Source organism: Microcaecilia unicolor, chromosome 7 (assembly GCF_901765095.1).
Source record: "Microcaecilia unicolor chromosome 7, aMicUni1.1, whole genome shotgun sequence".
Taxonomy (NCBI): Eukaryota; Metazoa; Chordata; class Amphibia; order Gymnophiona; family Siphonopidae; genus Microcaecilia; species Microcaecilia unicolor.
The window spans coordinates 29322749-29347778 of NC_044037.1; the positions used below are offsets into that span (position 1 = coordinate 29322749).

At 44.9% G+C, this 25030-nt stretch overlaps 1 protein-coding gene across 3 annotated transcripts in view; it reads right to left on the minus strand.

Moving 5' to 3' along the window:
* LOC115474915 (A-kinase anchor protein 17B) overlaps positions 1-19500 on the minus strand; it is an 84363-nt gene extending 64863 nt beyond the window's left edge. For 2 of the 3 annotated variants that reach the window (XM_030210615.1, XM_030210619.1), the window contains exon 1: positions 19256-19357. The gene's annotated coding sequence lies outside the window, so the exon portion shown is untranslated. Of the gene's footprint in view, positions 1-19255; positions 19358-19421 lie in introns of those variants that run through there. The other variant, XM_030210618.1, reaches the window with a different exon arrangement.
* Positions 19501-25030: the final 5530 nt, after the last annotated feature.

Below are 25030 nucleotides of genomic sequence, written 5' to 3' on the forward strand. Positions count from 1 at the left end.
CAAAGCAAATCAGTTCCATGCAGACTCTCCTGCGCACAATTCCAGCATTAACATTCCTACAAAAAAAAGTCTCCTCTTTGCACTGATGGTAACGGGCAAATTTCACGTTCCAGTTTCAAGGCGATTGCTCCTTCTAATATTTCAGATCTGGAGAGAATTCAGATTTTTGAATGGATATAGAGCGGGCATGCAGACAATATTTTGCTTATTTATTAATTTTTACAATTTTTTTCTGGCAATTTCAAGGCTCATGAAAGATGCCAGATTGATACTACTGAAAAGCAAAACTGTAACAGTACTAGCAGAACACATGCAACGCAGGCAGCAGCAGGGCAAGCTTCCCTCACCCAAGAGCAGGCACAGTTCACACAGCAGCAGGGTGTGATGACCTCAGACACTATTGTCTTACCGCTGCCCTATCACACACACACTGTCCCCCACCAGGGAACAGCAGGGCAAGCTTTCCTCATAGTGTCCCATGACAGAATATACACAGCACAGGCAGGCAGTATCATAATCCTTCCTGACAAATCCAGGTGGGGATAACTGCGCCCCAGATCAAGCTCCAATACTGCACAAACGCTGCTATACGAATTTACACTCACTCCAATGTGGTGTAAAACATCTATATATATATAAAAAGGCACCTCCAACGTTCCATTGAAGCCTCAAGCCGGAAACTTGAGGCGCCCGAGATATCCGGTTTGGCCTGCAGGCTGCAGTCACTGTAGCTCCGCCCTCACGTCTAAACGCGATGACGTAGAGGGTGGGGGCGGGCCTCCAGTCACTGTAGCTCCGCCCTCGCCTCAACACGCGACGACGCAGAGAGCGCGCCGGGGAACACGCAACGCACGACTTCCACAGTGACAGCTGCTGGGAGAGCGCTCCGAACTTTACTCACATAAACTCGCAACCGCCTCACTGACGGACGGAGGGAGCGAGAGGACAGGTCTGGAACTCGGAAGGGAGCCACGGAGGGGGGGGGGGGTCTGGAACTTGGCAGGGAGGGAGGATGGTGGGGGGGGGAGGGGCTATTACCCTGCTAGTGTCCGTTTCATTTTTCCCCGAAACGGGCATTTCTTACTAGTACCTGTATATAACAAAAAAACACTAAGAGAAATAATAAAATCGACAATACCTAATACATAACTTATAGTTAGATATAAATATGCAACGATAAACAAAAACTATGATGTATATAAATATAAGTGTTAAGAAGTGCAGATAAAGGCCAAATGGCCCACCCAGTCTGCCCATCCTCTGTAACCCCTAACTCTTCCTTTTCCTAAGTGATCCCATATGCTTATCCCATGCCTTCTGAAATTCTGACACAGTTCTCAACTCCACAACCTCCACCGGGAGGCCATTCCACGCCTCCACCACCCTTTCCGTGAAATAATACTTTCTTAGATTATTCCTAAGTCTACTCCCTCTTAACTTCATCGTATGCCCCCTCGTTCCAGAGTTTTCTTTCAGTTGAAAAAGGCTCACTTCCTGTACATTAACGCCCTTGAGATCATTTAAACGTCTCTATCATATCTGCTCTCTCCCATGTTGAGGTTCATAAGCCTGTCCCTATATTTTTTGTGTTCAAGACCGCTTACTAATTTTGTAGCGCCCTCTGGACCGACTCCATCCTGTTTATATCTTTCCCTAGGTACAGTCTCCAGAACTGCACACAGTACTCTGAATGGGGCCTCACCAGAGACTTATACTCCTAAGATGTTAATATGGTCATCATTTAGGTTGTTTAATGTTGCCCATATTAACATCTTAGGAGTATGAACGCGTAGTGTGGTCATGTAAGTCACAGGCAGAACGCCTTATTTTGATACAGTGGTCACAAAGTCTGCACTGATGAGAACGTGAGAGGCACAATGATGGTTCTTTGTTCAGCCAATCACTATATTTATGACTGACGTGTGAACTGAGCATTTCTTAACACTTATATTATATTTACATACCCTGTTTCCCCAAAAATAAGACATCCTCTGAAAATAAGACCTAGTAGAGGTTTTGCTGAATTGCTAAATATAAGGCCTCCCCCAAAAGTAAGACCTAGCAAAGTTTTTTGTTTGGCCCCAATGGGACATGGACACAAAAACCTTAATTTTTTTCACTGCAACCCAAAGACGAAATAACATTAAAGAAACAAGACTGAGGTGGAAAATCTATCGTCCAGCGGACTCCTACCATCCTCCTTCACGCTTTTGTGAAGATCAACTACCGGTAAGTGAGCCCGGAAAGAAAAGAAACATCCCCCTTGCAGAAATAAGAAAAGAAAAGAAAATGAGTAACCGAGCCCTTTCGGCGCTGCTCCATCGCCCAAGGGCTAAGTCAGACTAGAAGGATGGAAAGTGTTGCGAATGTACAGGAGGAGCGCATGAAGCGCCACCAACGGGGAACGGAGCTACTGTAGAATTTTTTTTTTTAACGTTTGTAATACGGTAGGGATGATCCTGCGCCCTAAGCCCTCTCACAACCTCCCGAGACCCCCAGCCAGAGCAGCCCGGCCCCACATTCCATTACCTTCCCTAGTGCATACCCCTCCTCCATTCCCAGCCTGGCCAGGGCGGCTCTGCTCCGCTTGAGTCCTGCAGTCACTGTGGGCAGATAGGCGACCCATGGTCTACTCCTGCAGGATACCGCCCCTCCCCCCCACTTCAATACTGTTCCTGACCGCCACAGTCCCCCAACTACTCCTGAATAAGACATCCCCTGAAAATAAGACCTAGTGCATCTTTGGGAGCAAAAATTAATATAAGACACTGTCTTATTTTCGGGGAAACACGGTACATCATAATTTTTGTTTATTATTACATATTTTACATTATTTTATTTGCTTCATTTATTGTAAAACATACTTGTACACTTTGCAACTCTTGTCTCTGCTCAAATTACACTCCTGGGTGCACCAACATGCAGTCTGCATAGAAGCAGACACATACTTTCTTTGTGTACTTTTTACATGCATATGGGGGTCACATGATCAGTTTACAAGCAGAAAAATACTTTATAAAATGTCCTCTCTCCCATCAGTGCCTCACTACAGGACACATTACCAAAGAACAGGCTGAACCTAGTACAGAAGGGGGCACAGTGTACATCAATCACGGCTGACTGCCTCCCAGATGTGCTCTCTCTCTCTCAGGACTGTTCACCTTTAGTGCTACTGGGCCGACCCATTTCTTGTTTTAACACCGAACTGGCTTGGCTGGGGCTCTCGATAGAGGGGAATCTACTGGCCCGGATGTTACTGTGATCCGAGTGCCACAGGATGGCTTCCAGAGCACATTTCATTCCCACTTGTAGCTTCCTGCTGTGCAGCTGTTTGCAGAGCTGTTCTTTAGGGAGTCTGCCGTAATGGAGCCTCCCCCGTGTACCAACCAGCTCATCTCTTGTCTTTATGGCAAACAACACAAGCTGAGCCTCAGAAGCGCATCCTATCACACAGCACTGGGGAAATATTACAAGGTAAACATTTTTGATTAAACGTTGTTATTCTGCTAATATTTTAAAGTGAAGTTTTCTCTTTTTCTTGGTAGTTTTCCACCCCTGCTGCGTCCCATCTCAAAGCTGATCTTTGATAGTGTGGCTGGGGTGGGCAGGTGTGCGTGCAGTAGACCCTGGTTTAAATTCAGCCATGATGGAATGCACATGAGAGTACATTAAAATGGTTGAACGTGTTATCATTCCCAGAAGTCACAAGAACTTAACACTACAATTTTACAGATGTGCACTCTGGCTGCTCTGACATCTCCCCCAGTCCGCAGTTTCAGTGCATGAAAGCAATCCGTGAAGTACAGACCCCCTAATAGAATCCCATAGAGAGGCTGAAAAGTTCTAGGCTCAGGGATGTAAAGGCCCTTCTTAGCATCACCTGAGGGAGGCAGAGGCCCAGGCCCAGGCAGGGTAGGGCTTACTTTTACCACTGCACATATGTTCCGAGATGCATTCCCCTTGACCTAGGGGCCTTTTTCAATATTTTGCTCAGGAGGTGAGGGGACGATGACTTCGATTTGAACATCTGCCATTGTATAGGCCTAAATTTAAAAGCAATAAAGTGGCGTGCTAAAAAAAAGTGTCATTTTGTAACAGAAGGAGTCTAATCCTCCTGCTTGGCAATGGTCTGAACATAATTCTGCCCTATAGGTATCTGCCCTGTCTGCTTGGTTTTCATTGAGGGCAGCACCTTCAATCAGTGGTGGTATATAGTTGTCTGCCAGCTTCCAGAGCAGTAAAACTTCCTTTGCAGAACGTCTCTCACCTCCTCTGTGGTTTTCTTCCATTAAGAGAGCACGCAGGCTGGGAGAAAGTTGGCCCACACTTTGCCCCCAGGCCCCCGGTCCTGCAGGGAAACTTGGGGGGAGGGGGGTACTGGCCCTTGCAGGAAACCTGAAGACAGCATGCATTGCATCAGTTCCAGCCTGTGAGCCTTCACAACTTCCCACCATTGCCTCTCCGCTGGGCCTAGAACCAGCCTCTGCTTCAGAAGAAAAAGGTCCACACTGGAGGGGAGGGGCTGTGGTGACACTAGAGGATGGGAAAAGATGAAATGGGCATGTTAGGGGGAGGGGGGTTGGGTGACAAGGTATTATAGGTTCTTAGTCTCAGCCAAAAGGCCAACAAAGAACAGTCATCAACTTATAGCTTGAATCTTATCCATATGGAGGTCAAGAAATGGAGACAAAATGCCAGCACCATTCAGCCAATGGGGCCAAAATGAATACAGATTTGAAGTTGGGTAGTACTCTTCCGTCAGACCTCTGGTAATATAGTCTGGCTAACGGGTTCTTTTTCTCACTTGTCTGTACCTTAAACCTTTTTTCATACGTAGCTGCTAAATTGGGGGGGGGGGGGGGGGTTAAGTACTCCTAAAGCAGATGATGCCAATAGAGCTGCCTTAGGCCTCCCAAAGTTATCGAACTATGGCCTGTGCATTGGAGCTTGTCACAAATATTGCTTTCCATTCCACTACACTTGTTTCTTCTGCCAGATCTGGCCCAAAGAAGTAGTGAGGATTTTCCCCATTTCCAACAACGGCAGAAAGGCTGGAGGATAGCCAGGCTCCATCAGCGGTGTGCAGCCAACAGAACTGCAGCGACAAAGAGCCACTGATAGAAAAACACAGACCCTGTCTGTGAAAGTGAAGGGAAAGGATTTGGGATTTAACTTACACCCTTTTCTGTCGTTGATCAAGGTGAATTATGTTCTGGGAAGTGAGTGAATGGGATGGGGACGAGATGTAAGAATGAAGGGGTGAGGGTAAGTGGAAGGAGGGAGTTTGCCCCCACCCCTACTCCTCGGGTTGCCGACACCTTTACTATCTGCCACACCCCTTTGAATCTTTCCCTCATCCCATTCCTGCCCTAGCATTTGAAAACCAAAAGGACCACATATGGCTTGATCTCCTGCTCTCAAACCCTCTTTTAATTTATGTTATATGTAACCCTTCCCTTGAAAAGTTTGGGAACCCTTGCTACAGAATATTGCACAACTGGGGTCCAACCATTAAGCACAGACCACTTCCAACCACAGTGGAACTAACGCTGTACAATCACTGGTGAAAACTTGTGAGCTGATGGTACAATATGGTTCTTCTGATTTAGAAATGGGTTAATATTTTTGATATTTTTTGTTTGGTGGGGGGAGGAGTACATCGGGCTGTAAGTTTGAGTTTCAAAAAGCACACAGTTGTCCCCCACCCTATCCTCCCTCGGACACTCTATAGTGGCCTAAACGTTTCATGTGGATTATAGCAATCAGACAAGGAATCAAAAACATTTCCTAAAAAAGCCCAATATTCTGGGTCCCATTTACCCAATGACTGGATCCAAAATCAAAGAAATACATGGCTGCATAATGTCAAGACTATATATTTCATTACATTGAAGCACTGTGTGTCTGCAGACCAAATCACTCATGTCATTCAACCCACCTGGCTGCTCCTGCTTAACCTTCTGTGGCTAATGATCTCTCCCAGCTCTCAGAAGTACAGACTTGAACACCAGCAGATTGCTCTTTCGCCTTTCTATCCTTAGTTTGGAAATGCAGCCAGGTCAGCCTGCAAGCCACGTGAAGAAACTTATAATCACCCCCCCCCACACACACACACACAACTATATCTGTGAAAATACCAAAACCATGCTGCCACCGCTGGGTGTTGACTGATGCTTCTCTCTGCAAGAGCAAGATGCAACCTGGACAGGTTGACCTGGTCATCTATAGCTTACAGCACTCTGCTGTTCAGTGTAAAGGTACACAGAAGTTTCCAGACTCAGTCTAAAACCCAACCTCTCCCCTGCTCCTGCCCTCTGGATCAGCCCCAAAGTATGCTTCAATTTGATCATGGTACTTGTTGTTACTGCCTCAGCTGGAGGTTATTCCATGCAGGGCTTAACCCAAGGCAATTAATCTCAGCCCCCAAGCCAAAGGGGGCTTCAAGCCTTCCCCAACCTGAATAAAGCGCAACCTGCTGCCCCTTCTAAATTTCTGCTCTGGGTCCCAGCGATTCTAACACCAGCCCTGACTTCTGGCACCCACCCCTGACTCAGGAAGGAATTCCTTTGCATCTCCCTCCAGCTTCATAGTATAACCATGCCACTGAAATTCTTTGTAATGAACCCCCCCCCCCCCCCCCCCCCAAAAAAAAAAAAAAAAAAAAAAGTCACTTGATAAACATTCTCTGTTTCTAACACATCCCCGCCCCCCCACCCCCATTCCCATTTCTTTTCTAGCAAATACATTTTGTTTTCTTTAAGCCTTTTCTAGTAGAAGTTCTGTGGCAGGCCTGGATCATCTGAGCTGTCAGGTAGTTGAGGGGAGGGTCTCAAGTGCCCTCTACCACAGGAATATTAACTCCTTTCACCTGCTGGAAAAAAAAAAAAACTCTTTATGGACTCTGGCATACCCTTAGCTTTCCCTGTGCTTTTACAGCCTGGTCATCTCCTAGGTCTTTCCTGTTTCCTATCTTCCAGGTCTTGTCCCTACTGATTGATCAGTGGTTACGGGTTTTTTTTTTTAATTTATAGAAGTCTTTATTAAGTATTGAGAGCCATAACATGAAAAAACATCAGGCCATAAACGGCTACGTAAGCAAGTACAGTTAACATTAACAATGAGCAATTAACTCTCAAACCAAGGCCACTACATGCCCATGTACTTCTAAGATTTCTAACCAGTTTTTATAAATATCGCACCCCCCCCCCCCAAGAGAGAAAGAAAAAAAAAACACCCACCCCTTCCACCCTCCCCCCCTCCCCTCTACACAGTCTCAAGCTTCCATCAGGAGCAGTGTTTCAGGAAAGGATCCCAAATAGCTTTCCACTTAGAGTGTGGCAACGATTTGCCCAGTCTCTCTCCATTTCGCATATATTCCATAACTTGTTTAAGACCAGTGGTAAATTTAAAACGAATCGGAGAAAATTTTTCTTCACCCAACGTGTAATTAGACTCTGGAATTCGTTGCCGGAGAACGTGGTACGGGCGGTTAGCTTGACGGAGTTTAAAAAGGGGTTAGATAGATTCCTAAAGGACAAGTCCATAGACCGCTATTAAATGGACTTGGAAAAATTCCGCATTTTTAGGTATAACTTGTCTGGAATGTTTTTACGTTTGGGGAGCGTGCCAGGTGCCCTTGACCTGGATTGGCCACTGTCGGTGACAGGATGCTGGGCTAGATGGACCTTTGGTCTTTCCCAGTATGGCACTACTTATGTACTTATGTACTTATGACTCACATGAAACTCGCTACTGTCATCAAAACACGCTCACCTGCCTGAGCACCAAACAGCTGAACAAGTCCCTCGTGTCTGTTCAGTGCAGTCAGATAACCCTGTACACATAACTGAGTACTATAAAGGACATAATGCCCTCGTCTTTCAACCCCCCCTGTAGCTGCCTATCGTAGGATGTGCTCTGTCATAGGATGCATGTGCCCTGAGAGGCTGTCAAGGACTTGTAGTTTCATCACTGTGCAAGATTTATAAATATGTGATAAGACAGATGAGTTATTTTAGCATCCGGCATGCATGGACAAGTGTGCTACAGAAGCAGAACCGCCCACCTGGGTGTCTGAGGACACAGCCACCAGACCCTAGGGGACATTAACAGCAAAGGCTTTGGGGCTGTGATCCCGACCCAGATGCACTTACATGTTAAAAGTCAGTCATGAAAAAAAAACCACACAAATATTTTCAGAAGAAAAACACACATTCATATGATGTAAGACAGATCGCATGACAGTCACAGCACACATTCAGAACAAAAGTACAAATAGTACAGCAAAGTTTGAAGACAGCTCATAACCACCATAACATTAAAACCTACAGGGAGAGAGGAAAAGCAGAGTCCTGGGTGGAAAAGATGGTGGTGGAGGTAGCTGCTTGAGGGACCAAACCCAGTGGTGAGCAACTGTGCTGAGGAAGCTGAAACCGGTGGGACACCTTAAAAAGCCCATAATGCTGCTGTGTGCAGCCACTGGCATGTGCCCAAAGGGGACACCCCTTAGGAGCCCCCCTCAGGGCAACTCAGGAGACTGAAGAGAGTGAGGGACTAGAGAGCTTGAAGTTCTTTGCAACTTGTGAGTTTTGGATTGTTTCTTAATGGGTAAGAGGAAGTTATGAAGAAAAAGGTAGGCATGGCTACCCCTGTTGGTCAGGATACCATGGGTAAGCAAATAATATCAGGACCATTGCAGCTCCTCTACTCATAGTAACATAGTAGATGACGGCAGAAAAAGACCTGCATGGTCCATCCAGTCTGCCCAAGACAAACTCATATGTGTATACCTTACCTTGAATTTGTACCTGTCCTTTTCAGGGCACAGACCATAAGTCTGCCCAGCAGTATTTCCCGCCTCCCAACCACCAGTCCCGCCTCCCATCACCGGCTCTGGTACAGACCGTACAAGTCTGCCCTCCCCTATCCTCCCCCCACCTGCTCCGCCACCCAATTTCAGCTAAGCTTCTGAGGATCCATTCCTTCTGCACAGGATTCCTCTATGCATATCCCACGCATGTTTGAACTCCGTTACCGTTTTCATCTCCACCACCTCCCACGGGAGGGCATTCCAAGCGTCCACCACCCTCTCCGTGAAAAAATACTTCCTGACATCTTTTCTGAGTCTGCCCCCCTTCAATCTCATTTCATGTCCTCTCGTTCTACCGCCTTCCCATCTCCGGAAAAGATTCGTTTGCAGATTAATACCTTTCAAATATTTGAACGTCTGTATCATATCACCCCTGTTCCTCCTTTCCTCCAGGGTGTACATGTTCAGGTCAGCAAGCCTCTCTTCATACGTCTTGGAACATAAATCCCATACCATCCTCGTAGCTTTTCTTTGCACCGTACAAGTGGAGGAGTGGCCTAGTGGTTAGTGTGGTGGACTTTGGTCCTGGGGAACTGGGTTCAATTCCCACTGCAGGCACAGGCAGCTCCTTGTGACTCTGGGCAAGTCACTTAACCCTCCATTGCCCCAGGTACAAATAAGTACCTGTATATAATATGTAAGCCGCATTGAACCTGCTATGAGTGGGAAAACGCGGGGTACAAATGTAACAACAAAAATATATATATATATATATGACATGATTCTTATAGCCCACCAACTCTCAAACAAATAGTTCAAAGTGGGTTACAAAAATAATACAAAAGAAAAAATAAACTAATAAAATTAACAATCCGATATTTTTGAAACAAATAAGTCTTCAGATTTTTTCTGAAAACTCAAATATGTTGGTGCTGTTCTGAAATAACAGGCAAAGAACACCAACACTTAACTGCTTGATAGGGAAAAGATCTGACAGGCATACTGCTGGGTGCCTCAACCCTTTGGGTCCTGATGTCTGTAAATATCTGACAAATATTTGAGGTCGCAACAGGGGGAGGGGCAAGTCAAAGTGACATTTCCACACATCAGAGCCCACTCCTCCATCCGCTTTTAAATTAGCTACATGAGACTCTAGGGGGTCCTTTCACTAAGCCGCGGTAAAAAGTGGCCTGCGGTAGTGTGGGCGGGTGTTTTTGGTGCCCGCTGGGCCATTTTTTTTTTACCATGGTTGGTAAAAAAACAAAAGGCTTTTTTCAAGGAGGGCATTAAAAGTAGTGCCTGAGCCCTTATTGACCTAGCAGTAAGGGCTCATGCAATGTGTGCCAATGTGGATGCGCTGCCGATTACTGCTGGGAATGTCCCCGCCCCCCGAGATAGAAAACAGAAAAATATTTTTTACCGCAGGAAACAGAGTGCGCCAACTTTGAAATTACTGGCAGGTGGGCGCGCTAACTGGGTGGCAGTGTTAATTTGGCATGTGCTACATGCGTGGTACATAAGTACATATAGGGTCATTCCATGCCAAGTGGTCTAAAATTAAAAAAAGTTCCCACCATTATGTTCTCCAATTTTGTTCAAATTTTATCTGTTGCGCGAGTCAGGTGTTAAACGAAGTTTCCCAAAATTTGAGGTCTCTAACTGCAATAGTTGCAGATCTAGACCCCCTTTTCTGAAAGGTTGTCAGTCCATGAGCGTGCGACATGTACCAAAATGCCATTTTTGGGGTCTAATAAAATCCAAACACATTTATAAGAATGGCTAAAAAATTCAAATCCTGTCCAGTTTTTGATGCTAATTCCGATGAAATACATTTTAACATTATGGATGCAAAATCCAATCAAACAAGTTGACTCAAAGTGTGCATCAAAATTAGTCGCGACTCATAGGAACATATTTGGACCAATATTCAGACCGCAACAACTTCCATGGAAACAAAGATACGGGCTTGAAATTTTGAAGAAGCATTATGCTTGTGCTGGACATAATACTGCCAGATTTGCAACTAACCAGCATCTATAACCGCCCTGCAGGATCTCTTCAAAGCTGGCACTGTCTGCGCAAATGGTAAAATGTACCAAAGTTCAAAGCCAATTATTAAAAAAGAGTCTGTCTGAATCAGCTTGTGAACAGCATGATCTGAAAGAGAAAATTATGCTCTACAACACTGATATGTTTTTGTTTTGCAATGCCACCATTAAGTAGCCATTTACTCAGGTCAAAGTATGTCATATTTAGTACGCTTGATGCACTAATTTTTCTTCATTTCTAGGATGATAGTGTTCATAAGCTGATTCAGGCAGACTCTTTTTTTAAGAACCAGCAGGGATCTCATGCCAGCGAACCTGTATCACAGATCTCACTGACAGCAAGATTCCTGCTGAATAGGAATCAATGGAGGCTGCTCTAGATAAAATAGCTATAGCCTCTAATGTCAAGGCAAGGAAGACAATGTTAAAGTCATGTACCGTTGGTATCTGACTCCTGACCGATTCCATCACTGGTACTCATCAGCTAGCCCCTTGTGTTGGCAGCAATGCGGCATAATAGGCACATTTGGTAGTCCCACCTCAAGGCTAAAGCCTTCTGGAAGGGTGTGCACTTTCAGATTGAATGGTTCATTGACCTGCTGATTCCCTGGGACCCGGGTATCTTTCTGCTCAATAGAGAGATCCCTGGCTATCGTAAATCTCAAATGACATTAGACAGACATTTGTTGAATGCTGCAAACCTCACTTCAGCATCAGCTTGGAAGGTGTTCCTTCCATGCTTCGATGGAGAATAAATTTGCACCATGTATACAGCATGGAAATCTAACTAGCAAGAAACAAAGTGAACAGCTGGACAAAGATATAGTAACATAGTAGATGACGGCAGAAAAGACCTGCATGGTCCATCCAGTCTGCCTAACAAGATAAACTCATATGTGCTACTTTTTGTGTATACCTTACCTTGATTTGTACCTGTCCTTTTCAGGGCACAGACTGTGTAAGTCTGACCAGCACTATCCCCGCCTCCCAACCACCAGTCCTGCCTCCCGCCACCGGCTCTGGCACAGACCGTATAAGTCTGCCCAGCACCATCCCTGCCTCCCGTCACCGGCTGTGCCACTCAATCTCGGCTAAGCTCCTTAGGATCCATTCCTTCTGAACAGGATTCCTTTATGTTTGTCCCACGCATGTTTGAATTCTGTTACCATTTTCATTTCCACCACCTCCCGCGGGAGGGCATTTTAAGCATCCACTACTCTCTCCGTGAAAAAATACTTCCTGACATTTTTCTTGAGTCTGCCCACCTTCAATCTCATTTCATGTCCTCTCGTTCTACCTCCTTCGCATCTCCGGAAAAGGTTCGTTTGCGGATTAATACCTTTCAAATATTTGAACATCTGTATCATATCACCCCTGTTTCTCCTTTCCTCCAGAGTATACATGTTTAGTTCAGCAAGTCTCTCCTCATACGTCTTGTAACGCAAATTCCATACCATTCTTGTAGCTTTTCTTTGCACCGCTTCAATTCTTTTTACATCCTTAACATGATACGGCCTCCAAAACTGAACACAATACTCTCAGGTGGGGCCTCACCAACGACTTATACAGGGGCATCAACACCCCCTTTCTTCTGCTGGTCACACCTCTCTCTATACAGCCTAACAACTGGGGGACATTTTGAACCAAGTGTTTACTTTAGCGACTATTCTCCACCCTCACTTCTTCCCCGTCTCTGTTTAGTTTATATGGGTTGTTTTATCTTCTATCATAGAAAGAAAAATCTTGTACAAACGAGTTACTTGAGTAAGTTCATTGGAATTTTGATCGTTGTAGTATTATCTGGTTGTGGTATTGGTTCCGATTACTTGTACTTGCCTGTTTTATGTTTTTACACAATAAACTCTCTTTAAAAAAAGAGTAGAGAGGTGTGGTAGCCGTGTTAGTCCACTTTTAAAGGTAATCAATAGAAATAGAATAAAATAAAACATAGAAAAGAAAATAAGATGCTACCTTTTTTTTATTGGACTCACAACACATTTTTAGATCAGCTAATCTAAAAATGTATTTTTAGTCCAATAAAAAATGTATCATCTTATTTTCTTTTCTCTGTTTTATGTTATTCTATTTCTATTGATTATCTTTAAAAAGAAAAATAAATCACAATACCTGGTTTTCACTGTCAGAAGACTTATGACATAAACACGTTTTTAAAATTATATCTGAGTGATCTGAATCAGGTGCTAACAGAATATGAAACAGGAATTCACGTTGCTAATGTTACTTATTGGGTTCTGCATGCTTTGGGGCCCGAGTATTTACTTGGCAGACAAACTGGTGGCCCACAATCCTCTCAAGAAAACACCAGGACAGGGAGATGCAGATTTCTGTGGTAGCCTTTGGAAGAGTTTGCCAAAGAAAGTTCTGCTCCAGTCAGATGATGCAACTGTAAGCGGGTGTAAATGTGGTTGTTTTCTCATGGCCTTAGATCAAGGATATAGTGCAATACTGAAGCTATTCTAAGACCCTGACCTGTCAGTGGAGGAGGGGCTGTATTTTATAATTACCATCATGAGTAAGGACAAATAGTGAGTTGAATAGATGTTGCTACTACTTAAATATAGAAACAGAGACAATGAAGGTAGATAAAGACCATATAAGCCTACCCAGTCTGCCCATCCATACCATATACTATTATCCCTTCCTCTCCCTCACAGATTCATTTTTCAAATGGTCATATCATACTGAGGTTGCGGGATTAATTATCAGTATAATGATCTTTTACATATACATTTCAGTTGAGATTAGCATATTATGTCTGTAATGTATATACAAGACAGGATTAACCCTTTCATGATGAGCCCAAGCACAATAAACCCCACACCATAAACTCATGAGGACCACCAGTACATTAACCCTGACATCTAATTACATCACATTAATGAAAGAACATAAGAAAAGCCATGCCGAGTCAAACCAAGGTCCATTGAGCCCAGCATCCTATCTCTAACTGCAGAAGTCCAGGGAGCAAGTACCTGGCGGATCCTGAAAAGTAGATCTATTTCCCAAAGCTCATGGCCCTCTCCAGTCTACCTGGATAATAACTTTTTATGGACCTTTCTTCCAAGAACTTGTCAAAACCTTTTTTTTAATCTTGACATGTTGCTTTAAAAATAACCTCTGACCCTATCAAGCACTCCTGCCCTCTTCCATCCCCAGACCTCAGTCTCCCACCATCCCCTCTCTAGCCACTAAAACTGCCTGTACCTGTTTGGCCACTCACTGCTTTTGGCATCTTTGGTGTAAAACTCAACTAGAGTAATGCAGCTTTAAAAGGCATCAGGGGAAGGGGCCAATGCATGGCAATGGTTAATGTTGTCACTTTTTCTCAGATGCTGGTCTGTCTCCAGGGGGTGCCAATGCATGGTGCCAGCTGAAGACCCTACCTCTTGCTCTATATGGGCCAACTCCCCAGTGCAGTGATGACTAATTTATTTTATTGCATTTGTATCCCACATTTTCCCACCTTTTTGCAGGCTCAATGTGGCTTACAATACATCATGAGTTGTGGAAATCTGTCTGAAAAAATACATTTGATATTTTCAAAGCACTTAGCCTTCCAAAGTTCCATAGGTTTCTATGGAACTTTGGAAGGCTAAGTGCTTTGAAAATGAGCCCCTTAGTATACCAAAAGGATCTAAGGGTAAGGATAATAATAAAACATGATAATATCGTAGCAAGTAATAGAGTAGGACAGTTCTGGTTCCATGTGTTAATCATTGTGGTATGTTCTGTCAAAGAGGTGGGTCTTCAGTAGTTTGCGGAAGTTAGTCAGTTCATAGACCGTTTTTAAGTTGCGTGGTAATGCGTTCCAGAATTGTGTGCTCAAGTAGGAAAAGGTTGACGCATGTATTAGTTTGTATTTTAGACCTTTGCAATTAGGGAAGTGAAGATTAAGGAATGTGCGGGATGATTTTTTAGCATTCCTGGGTGGTAGGTCTATCAGATCTGTCATGTAGGCTGGAGCATCACCGTGGATGATTTTGTGAACTAGAGTGCATATTTTGAACGTGATGCGTTCTTTGAGTGGGGGCCAATGTAACTTTTCTCGTAGGGGTTTGGCGCTTTCATATTTTGTTTTACCGAATATGAGTCTAGCTGCAGTGTTCTGGGCTGTCTTTCCTGCTGAATGTTTGGGCAGGATTAAAATGTATCCTATATCTTTCCCACACCCTCTCCCCATGCCTAGCTTGCCTGTGCCTCTGCCCCACAAATATATGTATGTGCATACCTGAAAGTAACTTGCCTTGGAAAATAGTGTGAGCTAAATGTATGCATTCTAAATAAATAATTGTATACAGTAGGTTGATAAGAGAGGCAGGCTACATGTTAATGCTGCATTTTTCATTTGTGGTATGTAAATAAATTAACTTTATGACAACAGTGTTTTAGTCTCCATTTCTGTAGTAGGTGGCATCTTCTGCTTTTCAATCTGAGGCATTTTCTGAAATGGATATAGCTTCTGTAAAAACCCACTTGCTATATGATACAAGTCCTTATTTAAATGTTATACAGATATTAAAGCACGACTTGAGCTGGGCTTCCAGGATTCCTTCAACTTCACATGGATTCTAAAGTGTTATAATCTTACTAGTAAAAAAGGCCCGTTTCTGACACAAATAAAACTGGCGCTAGCAAGGTTTTCCTTGAAGTGTGTATGTTTGAGAGAGTGTATGTGAGAGTGACTGTGTGTGAGAGAGAAAGTGAATGTGCGAGTGTATGTGTGAGAGAGTGTGAGTCTGGGTGCGAGTGTGTCTGTGAGAGAGAGAGAGTGTGTGTGTGAGAATGAGTGTGTGCAAGTGCGTGTGTGAGACACAGTGTGTGTTTCACACAGATACAGTGTGTGCGAAAGAGAGAGTGTGTGTGAGACACAGACTCTCTGTGAGACTGAGTGTATGAGACCAAGAGAGTGCGTGAGTGACTGTGTGACACATATAGAGTTAATGTGATACAGTGTGAGACAGAGTGTGTGAGAGACAGTGTGTGAGATTGAGAGAGAGAAAGACATTGACTGTGAGAGAGAGAGTGTGTGTGTGACAGAGATACCTCCCCCCCCTCTGGTGTCAGCCCCCCCCCCTCTCTGGTGTCTGAGCGTTACTGTGCAGGACGCTGAGCTCCTGCTGTGCTTCAAGGAACTGGAGGCGGGGCTGGTGGTTGGGAGGCGGGGATAGTGCTGGGCAGACTTATACTGTCTGTGCCCTGAAAAGGACAGGTACAAATCAAGGTAAGGTATACACATGTGAGTTTATCTTGTTGGGCAGACTGGATGGACCGTGCAGGTCTTTTTCTACCGTCATCTACTATGTTACTATGTAATAGAATGCACCTCCAACATTCTGAAGCCGAGAAACCTCGTGTGGTTGGTCACTTCTGCTTGTGACAAACCCGGAAGTACATGATGTCAATTCAGGAGATGGATACAGAGAGCAGGAATGCCTCAGCCATGCAGTCAGCTTCAGAATGTTGGAGGTGCGTTTTAAACAATATTAGACAGTCATGCTGGGAGGTGGTGGAGATGAAAACGGTAACAGAATTCAAAAACGCGTGGAATAAACACAAAGGAACCCTGTTTAGAAGGAATGGATCCACAGAAGCTTAGCAGAGATCGAGTGGCAACACTGGTAATTGGGAAGCAAAGCCAGTGCTGGGCAGACTTCAACAGTCTGTGCTCTGAAAATGGCAAGGTCAAATAAAGGTCAGGCATAGATATGAAGTATCACATACCATGCTTAATGAGTTTATTTTGTTGGGCAGACTGAATGGACCATACATGTCTTTATCTGCTGTCATCTACTATGTTACTATGAGGCAAATTTTCTAAGCACTTAGACTAACAAAGTTCCAAAGTATTCTATTAACTTGGTAAATCTAAATGCTTTGAAAATGAGCCTCTATGTGTGCGCCAGGCACTTATAGCGAAAATTCCCCCTCCCAATGATTAGAACACTGAACCAAGAACCTAACCGCAAGAACATACCAAGTGACATCTAATTCAAATACCTCATCACCATGGAAACCTGAATGTGGAGTACCCCAGGGATCGCTGCTCTCACCAACCCTTTTCAATCTGATGATGACACCACTGGCCAAATCGCTATCCAACTAAGGCCTTAATCTTTACATCTACGCAGACGATGTCACGATCTACATCCCGTTCAAACATGACCTAACTGAAATCACAAATGAAATCAAACACAGCCTCCAAATAATGAACTCATGGGCGGATGCATTCCAACTAAAGCTCAACGCAGAAAAAACACAATGTCTTATCCTCTCATCACAATATAATACGAACAAACCCACCACTATAAACACCCCGGATTACTCCCTTCCTGTTTCGGACAGCCTGAAAATTCTCGGAGTTACAATTGACCGAAATCTCACACTAGAAAGCCACGCAAAAAATACAAAAAGAAAATGTTCCACTCAATGTGGAAACTCAAAAGAGTAAAACCTTTCTTCCCAAGAGAAATATTCCGCAGCCTGATACAATCAATGGTGCTAAGCCACCTAGACTACTGTAACGCCATCTTCGCTGGTTGCAAAGAACAAATCATTACGAAACTCCAAACTGCCCAAAATACAGCTGCCAGACTCATATTTGGAAAAGCAAAATACGAAAGCGCCAAACCCCTAAGAGAAAAACTACACTGGTTCCCACTAAAAGAACGAGCTGCATTCAAAATCTGTACCCTGGTCCATAAAATCATTCATGGTGAGGCCCCGGTATATATGTCAGACCTCATAGACTTACCAACCAGGAACACAAAAAGGTCAGCACGCACATTCCTGAATCTCCACTACCCCAGTTGCAAAGGACTTAAATATAAATCAACATATGCCTCCAGCTTTTCCTACATTAGCACTACTACTACTATTACTTATCACTTCTTTAGCGCTACAAGGCAAATGCAGCGCTGTAACCATACATGAAAAGACAGACCCTGCTGAAAGAGCGCACAATCTAAATAGGACAGACAAACAGACAGAACAACTAAGAGGTAAGGGAATTAAAGAGGTGGGGATAAAAGGGTACAGGGCAAGTGAGTAGTGGTTAGGAGTCAAAAGGAGCGTTAAAGAGGTGGGCCTTTAGCCTGGATTTGAAAACAGCCAAAGACGGAGCTAGACGTACAGGCTGGGGAAGTCTATTCCAGGCATGAGGTGCAGCGAGATAAAAGGAACAGAGTCTGGAATTAGCAGTAGAGGAGAAAGGGACAGACAAGAGAGATTTATCCACAGAACAGAGTACCCGGGGGGGGGGGGGGGCATACGGAGAGACAAGAGTGGAGAGGTACTGGGGAGCGGTAGAGTGAATGTACTTATAGGTCAGTAAGAGAAGTTTGAATTGAATGCGGAAACGCAACTATGGAACGCACTACCAAATGCCATAAAAACAATCCACGACCTAACAATCTTCCGAAAATTACTAAAAACCAATCTGTTCGAAAAGGCATCCACTATGACTTTTTTTTGTTACATTTGTACCCCGCACTTTCCCACTCATGGCAGACACCAGACAACGAAACTCTTCCATAACTAGACAAAACCGAACTCCCTATACCTGACTGCTTCAACCACCCTGTCACTAACAAACGTTAACGCACTACCACCTTATTTCTCACGCCAGAAATGAACTATCTAATTTACTCTACCATTTATGACCTTAATGCAATACCACTTTGTATTTCTCAATCCGGAAATGGCGATCGCCACTACGGCATACTGTAAGCCACATTGAGCCTGCAAAAAGGTGGGAAAATGTGGGATACAAATGCAACAAATAAATAAATAAATAATTCTACATATTCAAATTTATATGAAGGATCCAAGACACTTGGGGCCCAGATTTACAGGAAATTCAGGGCTGGCCCATCCAGTAGGCAAACCCGAGCAGGCGTTTACCTTGGGTGGCAGTGCACACACAGCTGACAAGACAGAGCTGCAAGGGGGGAAAAAAGTTCATAAGACAGCAGGAAACGAAACCCTACCCCTCCTCTATGGGCTAGCCACCATACTCTATATAAAGTTTCTGGTATGTGAAACACATGCATGTGTGTACTCCAGATTATGCATACAGTAGGGGGAGGGGCTTACAAACTGCACCTAACAGTGCAAGCTGCAGTCGGTCACACGACACTGACCCCGTCCGGGGCCTGAGTTGCAAGAAACAACACACTGGCATCGGGGAAGGGGGGTGCCATCTTCTCAGCTGTTGCAGGCTCTCTCACCACCACCATGATTTCCTTACCCAGTGCTCCTCCAAAGCCAGCAGCACAGTACCAGCTATAACAGCCCTCCTGAACTTTTGTAAGGAAAAAGTCTTTGCTACGGTGCCGCACGTGACAGGGAACCAACCGTGCACACAGCGGTCATCACTTACCCTCCACTAGCCCCTGGTCTAAAGCGCCTTGAACCGCTCCACTCTTCCTAGGTTCAGCCCGTGCTTCTCTGTTCAGGCTGAGGCTAAACTCCGGCGCCCGGATCGGGCCACGGAGGACTCACTGCCCCATCATAGTGCGTGCGTCAGGCGTCGAGGATCAACGTACCAGGTTTTCATATACAGGGCAGGTGCCACCGCCAATTGAAGTCGCTCGGGAGAAGAATCTCTCGTGGTAACGCACTGGTTCTTCTTCCGCTCTGACTGTGCTAACGCTTCAGCCTTTCTCTTTACTTCTTTCTGAGCGGTGGCGTGGCAGAGCGGAACAGGCAGGATAACGTAGGCTCTGAGCCGAGCACAGCGCGCAGCTCTGGCGCTTAACTGCGGCGCCCCTGGGGTTGTCCCCTCCGTTGGAGCTTAGTGCTACAATAAAACTACAATTCCCTACATGCAGTGGTTCCGTGTCGAGCGTGCCACGTCCCTGTGCGTCTCCTGGCGAGGTGTTAAGGGCAAGGGGGTTCGATTGAGAACTGTTGACCGTATGTATGATGATCTGAAGCTAGGAGGTGGAGATTGCCGCCACATTAGTTCACCCAAAACAATAGCAAAAGATGATTGGAAATATAAACGGACTGTCAATGTGTTGTCCTACTGTAAAACGTCAAAAGCTGTTTCTAGTTGGATAGGGAGTGCCTTAAAAGTTGGAGGACAAAATATTTTTTTTTTTACTTATTTGACAGCTTTTTAATTTATTTGAAAGCTCATATGTAGATATAAATATCATGAAATAAAAGTTGAATATCACTAAAATAGCTTCAAAAGCTAGTGTAGCTGCTGCAAACAGCACTAATAAAGGCTGCATTTTGCACTCATTTTTCTACACAATACAGTAATACATGGCCAAATTTCAGTGAGGACATCCTGTTTACTGATGGGTTCATCTTAACTGTTGTTGGTAATCTGCTGTAGGAAGCCTGGTGTTATAGATTGGAAGTAAAATTAAATTATTGCACTTGGAATCACGGTAGAACGAGAGGACATGAAATGAGATTGAAGGGGGGGGGGGGCGGCAGCAGGGCCGTGCCTAGGGTCTCTGGCGCCCCCCTGCAGACTATCAGTTGGCGCCCCTACCCCCCATGAAAATGATCACGCCCCCCCCCCCCCCCCGGTGAAAATGATCGCTCACCACTTGCCACACTGACAGGAATTGTCAGCAATATTCTTAGAAACAAATTGCTATACATTGCAAAATAAGATAGCAGATGTAAATTCTCAAAGTGGACATATTCCAAACGCTAGACAAAAATTAAACTGAACCCCCAAGATGCCAGACTCTGCATACAATGCAACACCACATAAACAGAAAATATCCCCTAGTACTGTGCAAAATATAAAGACTGCAGATGTAAATTTGAAAAAAACTAACAAGAACCAATCACCACTTTACAAATTAACAAATAGAAATAAAACAAATATAGAAAATAAAATAATACCATTTTATTGGACTAATACATTTAGCTTTCAGAGGCCAAAACATCCTTCCTCAGGTCAATACAGTATAGTGCTGTTACAGTATCCTATCCTGACCTGAGGAAGGGGGTTTTGTTCTCCGAAAGTTAGTCAAAATGTATTAAAATTAGTCCAATAAAAAGATTACCTATTATAAACATTTATTAACACAGCTACAATACTACTATATCCTAAAGCAAAAAAATAAAAGTAAATATTTTATTTACAGTTTGTTGTCTCTGGTTTCTGCTTTCCTCATCTTCTTTTCACTGTCTTCCTTCCTTCCTTCCATCATCTGTCTTTGTTCTCTCTCTGCCATCCAGTGTCTGCCCTCTCTGCTGTCCCCTTCATCCAATGTCTGCCCTCTCTCCCTGCCCCTTCCATCTACATCTGCCCTCTATCTCAGCACCTTCCATCCACCATCTGCCCCTGTCTGCCCTCTCTCTCCCCCTTCCATCCACTGTCTGCCCTTTCTCTCTGTCCGCTCAATCCACCATTTGCCCTCCCTCTCCCATCCATCTAAGGTCTGCCCTCCCTCTCACTCCCCCTTCCATCTAGGATCTGTCCCCTCTCTCTGCCCCTTTTTTTCAGCTCCCAGTTCCAGCCCCACTATCCCACCAGTCCCCAGTTTCAGCCCTAGCCCTTTTCTCCCACCAGTCTTGAGCTTCGGCCCCCAGCCACTTCTCCCTGTCCCCTTTTCAGCCCCCAGTTTCAAACCCAGCCCTTTTCTCTCACTAGTCCCAAGCTTCAGCCCCAGCCACTTCTCCCTGTCTTCTTTTCAGCCCCCAGTCCCCACAGTTTCAGCTCTTGTCCCTTTTCAGCCCCCAGTCCCAGTACTAGCCCCCTTATCCCACCTACCCTCCTTTTCAGCCCCCAGTTCCAGCTCCCTTCATCCACATGCCTTGCATTAGGGCCTCCCCTTTCAGCCCCAGACCCCATCTGGGCTCCCCTCCCCATCCCCTTCTCCCATCTGGGCACCCCATCCCCTTCTGCCATCTGGGCTCCCCACCCAATCCCCTTCTGTCATCTGGGCTCCCCACCCCATCCCCTTCTGCCATCTGGGCTCCCCTCCCCATCCCCTTCTGTCATCTGGGCTCCCCTCCCCATCTGGGCACCCCATCCCATCCCCTTCTGTCATCTGGGCTCCCCTTCCCATCCCCTTCTCCCATCTGGGCACCCCATCCCATTCCCTTCTGTCATCTGGGCTCCCCTCCCCATCCCCTTCTCCCATCTGGGCTCCCCACCCCATTCCCTTCTGTCATCTGGGCTCACCTCCCCATCTGCCATCTGGGCACCCCTGATCCGACCCGACTACCAGCTCCGTCGAGATGATAGCGGGTGGGGGGGGGGTGCTCCGCTCCCGCTGCTCCCACCCTACCTTCTTTTAAAAAAGAAATCAGTAAAGCGGCGTGGCAGGCAGCGCAGCTTCGCGTCTGCCCTGCTTGTAAAACAAGTAGATCTCCTCGTCGGGCCTTCGCTCACTGGGTTCCTATTTCCTCGAGGGCGGGACCTAGTGAGCGAAGGCCCGACGAGGAGATCTACTTGTTTTACAAGCAGGGCAGACGCGAAGCTGCGCTGCCTGCCACGCCGCTTTACTGATTTCTTTTTTAAAAGAAGGTATGGTGGGAGCAGCGGGAGCGGCGCACCCCCCCCACCCGCTGACACCCGGGGCGCATCGCCCCCACCGCGCTCTTGGTTCGCTCAGTGTCCGCCTTCTTCTGACGTCAGAAGAAGGCGGGACAATGAGGGAACCAATGAGTGCAAGGGAAGGGAGACGTCGGCAGCACTTTCACCGACGCTGCTGCAGCGGCTGCGACCGAGGTAATTTAAAGTCCTCGGGGGCGCGGGGCGAGGGTAAGTACCGCGGTGGCGCCCTCCAGAGGTGGGCGCCCCCCTGCGGCGCTTACCTCGCTTACCGCATCAGCACGGCCCTGGGCGGCAGACTCAAGAAAAATGTCAGGAAGTATTTTTTCACGGAGAGAGTGGTGGATGCTTGGAATGCCCTCCCGCGGGAGGTGGTGGAGAGGAAAACGGTAACGGAATTCAAACATGTGTGGGATAAACATAAAGGAATCCTGCTCAGAAGAAAGTGATCCCCAGAAACTTAGCCGGTGGTGGGAGGCAGGGCTGGTGGTTGGGAGGTGGGGATAGTGCTGGGCAGACTTATACGGTCTGTGCCAGAGCCGGTGGTTGGGAGGCGGGGATAGTACTGGCCGGGCAGACTTATACGGTCTGTGCCCTGAAAAAGACAGGTACAAATCAAGGTAAGGTATACACAAAAAATGGCACATGTGAGTTTATTTTGTTGGGCAGACTGGGTGGACCGTGCAGGTCTTTTTCTGCCGTCATCTACTATGTTACTATCTCTTTTGTACAAATGGATTATTCTATTTTGAGTATGTTTCAGGGATAAGTGGTTTTCATAAGTCAAAATAATACAAGTAAATATTTTATTTCATTCAGATCTCTCATTTGTTTAAATATAATTAAATGGGCTATCCGCCTCTAATGCAGTCCATTGGTTTTCTTATATTTTGACTTGTGATGACTTATACTGTGCCAAAACTGGAAATACAGTGAGACAGAATAATATAATTCAGTAACATTAACAACTAATTACTTATCATTATAATTGTGTTTGCATTTGGGTATTATCTGAGAAAATGCTGTTATCATATTAGGAAGCTTGACATTCATGTGGTTAACTTCTGCTGCATATCAACCAGCTAATAGTTATAAAGCTAGATTTTGTTTGCTGACTCATTTCCCCTCTACCAGATTTGGTTAATTTTAAACAAGAAGCTAACAAATGATTTACTCAGGTCTTACAACAAAGAATAAATGTCAATGTCATTCAGCTACATCTGTTCTACTGCTGCTTTCCTTTAGCCATCATTATTCTCGGGACTCATCTATATACAAACACACAGCCGGGAGACTACTACTACTACTACTACTACTACTTAACACAGACAAAGATTAACCCTTCCCCCCCCCCCCCAAAAAAAAAAAAAAAAAACCAACATACCTTTAAAAAACAAACAGACGAAGAAGAAATAAATATATATCACAGAACTGGAAAATGTTGGCATTTTTAGACTGACTTGGGACTTCTGCATGAAGGTAACTCTGCCCTCTTTATTCAATATCTCTCTTTTAAATAGTAGTAGTAAACAATATTAAGTGCATTTTTATAATATACCACTGCAGTTCACAAATCAAAAGGAGCAAGTTCCCACAGACCATCTTTCTCTTTTGATCTAGGCACAGGGAAAAAAACATTTGTAAATGCTCCCAGGTTTCAACCTAATTCATACTTAATATGGGATATAAATGTTATAAATAAATAAATAGAAACAATGTTGAGAACCTGATTCTCATCATATGATATGCGTTTTAGTGGCCCTTTACCAGGAGAAAAAAAAATCTCTGCACGAATATAACACATGCTAGGGTGTTCCTATAACCAGCCCCTCCATTTGACACACTGATTACAATTTATAACAAATTATTACTACTACTACTATAAATCATTTCTATATGTATGAAAAGTTATTCCATTGTTATACTTCTGTGTACACCCGTACGCTGCAGAAGCTGGCATGTTTGAAAATCTAAGTGAGATTAAATAAAAATGCTACCAACAATAAAGAACAACAACGTGGATGCAGCAGCTAGCTCATTGGTATGTTTGCTTTTGTTTTGAGTGTATGTGGAAGATGGCTGCGCGGGGGAGAGGAAACAGAGATTAACCTACTTGGCTTCAAATGTTTTGTCATGCTGTCTGCTGTTCTCAATCTAACATCCTTGGTTAAGGGCGTTAATTGCGGAAGGAGCCAGCCAGTGGGCGGGTCTAGCTTGCCCAGTTTAAAATACTTAAGGCGCTGCATTAGAAATGGGTTTAGCAAGTGGGAAATCCTGTGTTAAAACACGTTAAGCCCATATTCTAATGCAGCCTAGTAAAAAGGCCCCTAAGTGAGTTGAGGAATTTCTGTCTTCTTTCCCCTCAGGTGGTTCAGAACCAAGGTCAAGGGCTGTGGAGCTGTATGCGAGGAAATTGGACCAGACTCACTGAATATTGAGAATCATGTTAGGAATCAAATCCTTAATTTTTGTTTCTGTTGGGGTATTAACCTGCTTGTAAAGCAGCGGAATCTCACCAAGGAGCAGTCTATGACTTTAGAAAGTGAGGAACCCTTCTCTGAAAAAGCTCTGCTCCTAGGAAAGAAAAGTCCGGCAGTGAGACCCTGTAGGGTAAGGATCTCATCT